The following is a 6580-nucleotide window of genomic DNA, read 5'->3' on the forward strand; positions in this document are numbered from 1 at the left end:
TCTGTCCTTATGGCTTGAATCCAGCCAGCTACTAGCCACGGAGGAATCTCTATTATACAGTACCTGATCATTTTTACTGTCTATCTATCTGTCTGCCTGCCTGTCTACAGTCATTTAGGACACGTACATAGGCCTGAGTCACCTTAGTAAAAGGTCTGTCACGTGTCCTGCAAGTCTTCACAGAGCTACATAACCAAACCTTCTTGACTTTACAGTAAAAACAGGTCTGTGGTTGACGGGCCTTAATCCAAAATACCTCATGTTCTTCTTCATGAGATTCAGGAGTTGGAAATTAAAATATTCTCTTTCCAAATAATAATATGACTAAGACATCTCATTAGCATACAGTGCAGGGAAGAAGTCTTTAATGAAGGTATCAGAAGGATCTTATTGTCTGGGGATTAACACTTTCTTTTTCTTTAAAGCCATTATTCAACATTGACTAATGAACGGATTGTATTTATTTGTGTTATTTTCAGTCTTTTCTTCATGTTAATTGGCTGTTTTCATATTTCTTCTTTTTGTTTTTTTTTCAAAATAGGGCATTGTAATTACTTCAATTTTTTTGCTGTATAATTAGAGGTTAGATTCATTTGTTTATTTCAGTGCTATTTTCCTTTAAACTTTAAACTTGAGATTGACAACAACTTAAAAGTTATATGGGAGGCGTAGTTATTGATATATTTTCAGACCCTTTGTTAAAGAACAATAAAAAACATGAGAGGATTTATAGTAAACATATCAGGTTGTGCATCAGAGAAATGCAGCAAACAAACGATTCAAATATTAACACTATGTATTTGGGTGTAAAAAGCATTGAGTACCCCACAACATGTAAATAATTTGAATTAAATCAGGTGATTGGGCGCCCGGGTAGCTCAGTTGGTAGAGTGGGCACCCATAAATAGAGGTTTACTCCTCAACGCAGCGGGCCCAGGTTTGACTCCGACCTGCATCCCTTTTCTGCATGTCATCCCCTCTTTCTCTCCCCGTTCATTTCTTCAGCTGTCCTGTCAATAAAGGCCTAAAAATACCCACAAAATTATCTTAAAATAAATAAATAAATATTGGGTGATAAATTTCACTCTGAAAAGAATACAAAAAATCTTTTCCAATTGAAAACAAAAGGCATATGGTACACAGGCAGAGTGTGAGTCATCTATAAACAGCCTGTTTCACAACTGTTCATTACTAATTAGTCTTATTGGCTGGCATTAATACATTTAAAACCATGACAACTCAACCAGGTTATGTCCAGATCCAAACTCTACACATGATACAGTTGTACAATATCAGTTGAAAAAAAAAACTTACCATGAGTTAAATGCATCAAAAAGAGGATGACAATTTTAACCCAACCTACCTGTATCCATTTTGTATGTGGCAAAGAAATAAGCACAACAATGCACATCTGGGTGTCCTTATATAGAAAAGATCTTGGCAGAGAAAAAGGTACTGTGACTGTCCACACAAGGGATTAATCAACACAAAAGTTGTAACTGTTATGCTAAAATAGCTCAAAGCTATTTTGTTTTGTTTGCCTCTAACTCCAGAAAGCGGAAGTTGCGGCAAGATGCTAACCTTAACCCTGGCCAAATCTGACCGGTTTAAATTTTTCCAGATCTCTGCTGTTCAAGCTGAAGGTGTGAGATTAGACTTTCGGGGGGTGTAACACAAATGTCAAGATTGCAACTCTTTCACCAAGTGAGGAGAATGTGTCGCGAACATTGGCAGGGAAAATGAGCAAGGCTCGGTGCCACATGGCCAAAGACTGTGAGCCCACAGTTGGCAGCCTCGGAGGAGATGGCTACCTTCCAGTCGACATTCAGGGCTGAGTGACTCAGAAAGCTTACTGCAATATGAATTGAGAAATGTGAATTTTGGAAAACTAATCTTTAAATTGCACTTCAAAGTTAAAATGGATAATGATTATGTTGAATTTTCAGCCCCAGCATTTAATTTTATGTAGCGCCATAAAAATTCAGTGTCTGAAACCATTCAACAAATCACTTCTTTAATGGTCCCGCATGGTTTCAGTGGTTCAGCGATGTGTTGCATTTTAATTCACACAATTTAAATGCAATATCTGTTGGCACTAATATTTTCTACTCTCGTAGAAGCCAACTGAAATATTGCGAGCTTATCTTTTGCTATTTTATATAATCATTGGCGATATCGGCAGTGATAATGGTATCGGCCGATGTTAGTTATTTTTTATACACCAGTATCAGTCCAATGTAAACAACCGATGATTATTTCTGTTTAGCTGCAGTTGCGTGTGTGTCTGGGCAGCACTGGTGTCTGGTTGTATTTTTTTTATTGTCCATGCAGGGTTTGGGACGCAGTAACGCAGCACACAATGTACATGCTGAAGCCAAAGAAATGTGTAACAGTGCAAAGAACGTAGAGTTTATTTGTAGGTGAAGACATGCTACAATGTCTCAAGCTCCAAGCCAAGTTCCTGTGTCTTGCTTGCTACCTGCGGGTAAAGAAAGTGAAGAGGCTCACTGACTCAAGGTGGGCTGGCTTTAAAGTGGACCAGCTATTCTCATTTTAGTGAAAAGCGACTCCTCCTAGTTTTTCTTTAGTGATCTCTCCCTCGCCAACCCAGGGAAAACCCTGATTAGTCATAAAACCTAAACCATTTGTTTTTATGATACTTAGTTATTGATTTATGATCCAATGTTGTTTTACAGCTTTGATTTAAATTGGACTTTCATTAAGTTGTACATTTGCCAGAAGTTATAAAAGTAGCCTCTAACTAACACTGTTAGTTACCGGGGTTTTTAAATGGTGGCCTGTAACTTGTTGAAAGAAAACAATGTGGTAAATCTATATTTATGGACTTGTCAAGATGTTTTTTTTTTTTTTAATAAAGGGACTACTTTTCCAAATCTACAATGTTTCTATATGTTTCAGTGTGCACAAAACATGATTGTAGAAGCTTATTTTATACAGATCATTTCAACATCGGTAAAAATAAATATTAGTTATTGGCCAAAATTTTTTTATTGCTAAACAACACAGGTCACAACGGAAGTCACATGTGTAAAACTCTAACTACAGTCTGCACTACCAACAGTCACCTGAGCTAAACAGTTCACATCAGCTGCAAAACTCATTCCAAGCAACACAACTCTGAACACACATCTCAAAATAGGCTCAGTGCAATCAAACACTATGAACACACTGTCAGTTAGAACACACTGAGAGTCAAAACACTAGCTTTAACACTACTTTTCAAACAGAAAATACAAACTTTTCATCTTTACAGTTTGTATAATTTAAGTACCTTTACACTAATCAATATTTTCTATTAGAAAAGAGGGAAGTTTTGTTTTGAGGTAAACAAGAATGAATAAAAATCCTCAGTTTACCTAGAGTAAATATTCATATATATATATATATATATATATATATATATATATATATATATATATATATACTCTAGGTAAACTGAGGATTTTCATTAATTCAGAGAAAATAACTATGTGTGTATATATATATATATATATATATATATATATATATATATATATATATATATATATATATATATATATATATATATATATATATATATATATATATATATATATATATATAGTTATTTTCTCTGAACTAATTTATGTAATTACTGGAAATGTTACAAACTAAAGGGACATTGCAGATGTTTTACAATTTTTTTATCAGCAAATTTAATGTCTTCTCTTGCCAAAGACCTACATTGTTTATAAATACAAATGACTGTTGTGTTCCCATTGCTTACACCATTACTTTGTGAAAAACAGTACTGCACAGTTTTACTTTAGTAAAGAAAGTGTTTTTTTTTCACATTTTCACAACTGTATACAACTTCAGACATCTTACCTGGACATGTTGGTGTCATTGCTCTTTTACCTGTTTCTCTCCAACAATACTGCTTCATTCCTATTTGGTAATTCTTTATTTCCAAAAAAGGCGTTTTTAGCTTTCCCTAAATACAGTATATACAGTATGTGTTCACTAAAAAATGTAGAACTAGAAACCATTGCAATCAGCAGTATTTGAAATGCATCAGGCTGAATTCTGTACTGTTTTGAAAGTGTGGTTAACAGTTTTGACAGCAGTGTGTTAGCAGTTGAACAAAGTGCTGTAAATCCACAGTGTTGTGCACGTTGTGGTTAGAGCCATGCGACAAGTGTGTAAAGTTTTAAAAAATATATTCAAGCAATGAAAACAAACTACAGTTTGGTTCAGTGGTATAGCTTCAAGTAGAAGCTGAAAGATTCACCAAACTATAAGGAATGAATGTAATGATATCAGTGAGCAGCAGTGTTAACAATTTGCCTCTGAATAGTTAAAGGCAAACACAATTGAATGCAAATACATTTGTTTTATGCCCTCTGACTACACTTCTAATTCGAGCAAATGCCCTTTATTCTGCTCTGCCAGACCACCCACCCCAAGATAAACCACAGTTTTATATTAATAATTATTCAGTATATCAATGGAGCTATCGAAAAAACCATGACCCAGTCATATTTGTCTGAAACTGGGAGTTGTTATCCTTGTGCTTCCTAAATATTTTAATTTTCCATTTGGGAAACTCCCCTGACTCCTTGTCACTAGGGAAGATATAGTACATAGTGATTTATTCTTGTCTGGGGGTCAGATGTTAAAGACTGCACAAACTTCCTGGTTTGTGAGTGAACCAGAAAAGCAACTCTCACAAACTTGTTTCCTCAACAACCTTTGGTGTGAATACATGAAAAGACACTTCTGATTAAGAAAAAGCTAATTAGGTATATAGAGTGTGTGGTGTTACTTCATTTTGATGTATGAATTACATTTTTATTTCAGTGAAAATAGATTTGTGTGTGTGTGTGTGTGTGTGTGTGTGTGTGTGTGTGTGTGTGTGACCAGCCAAGCTCTAATGGCTTTGTGTGTGAGATAGGCCAGACGTTACTGCTCCGACAGTGAAAAGAGGATAACAGGGAGATGAGGAGCAGAAAGAGAGAGAAAGAAAAAGAGAGAGAGGCCCTCAGATACTCATTAGCCACCAGACGCTATCTGGAGTGTGTCAATAGAGTCATGTTAGTGGGGTGTTAAAGCATTGACCAAGATACGCTGAGAGAGACAGAGAAAGGCAGAGAGAGGGTGGCGGAAAGGGAAGGATAGCAAGGGCTCCCCCACCATTGCAGCACCTGTCACACCTTGAGATAATCATCCATCATGCCTCTCCAGTGACTGGAGAGTGTGTGGTCCTTTTTAATGGCCGCCATTGACATGATTCGTCTTCCCCGCCACCCACAGCCTGTCACCAAATTGCAGCTCTTGCAGCGGGGATTCATTTTATTGCACCTGTGCTAAGATGAGATGTGTGCATTATTACCTCAAAGACGTTTTGCAGAGAAAGGTGCAATTCCTTTGTGTTGATGGAAGGTAAAGAAAGTGGTAATTTATTTTGTCAAAACTATGTCAACTTGGGAGATCCTTAACTGATCAACGGGCGATGTGACAAAAAAAGAAGAAAAAGAAGTTTTAGCATTTGCCCTGCAACAAAAAACCTTGTAGCAATACTTGATTTGATAAACAGCTACTGAAAAAGAAATGGCACTTTAATGAGACAGATTTTACATTTTACAGCCAACTGACATTGAACTAGTTTGTCGTTTTCATCTGAATTATTACTTTCCCACCAAATAGAGCTCTTGAGCTAAACGCTACAGTTGTATAATTGCAGAAGTAAATCTGGCTGTGATGAGCGAAAGAAGCTGAACAGGTGGCAAAGCAATGAGACCATGTGAATGAATAGGCACAATGTCCTTCACTCGCTGTAGATACCTGGCCTTCACACAAAGACGCTGTTGTTTTTTACAGACCGACTCTCTGACTTAACACAGGTCAAGCTCTGCACCACAACAGACAGAAGCATGAACGTCTAAATGTGAGTTCTCTAGCATGAGCATGTGTTAAGTGTATAAGTAAAAGTGTCAGTTCACATGTGCTCCTATGCTTCTGTATGCACATTACTGTAAATCTGTAGCGTTAAATGCGAGGACTGGTAACTCAGCAGGATCTCACCAGGTCTCCTAATACGCGATGAAGGCTCTTCCTGGGAAAACTGTGGTAAGGTGAGCTCAGACGTTGGAACAGGCGTTAATAGCGCATCTAACGTGACTAGATGTCCCATGGTGCAGCTGGGCACGCGAACGGAAGAGGCCTAGCTAATGGGAGGACCCCGGTGGGAGGGTGGCACGCACCCAGGGCCTCTGGCGGCCCTTTAATAGAGGACCATGGAGATGCCTGCCTGCTGTGGTTTTTGGGTTTCAGATGATTCTAGTTTCAGGTGACATGCCTCATGCTCTATTAGCAGACTCTTCCGACCACAGTTTTCTTTGGCAGCCACACAGATTCAGACTGCAGTAGCTCTGAGCAAGACTAGTTTTCCACACGCCACCTTTCTCCTCCTCCATCGTGTACACGCATACGCACAAATAAACATCTGTAGACACACACACATGGCCCGTACCAACACATACAAATCAAAATCTCTATTTCATTAATAAATACACATCGAGACACATAATCAAACATA

Source organism: Etheostoma spectabile, chromosome 5 (genome assembly GCF_008692095.1).
Source record: "Etheostoma spectabile isolate EspeVRDwgs_2016 chromosome 5, UIUC_Espe_1.0, whole genome shotgun sequence".
Lineage (NCBI taxonomy): Eukaryota > Metazoa > Chordata > Actinopteri > Perciformes > Percidae > Etheostoma > Etheostoma spectabile.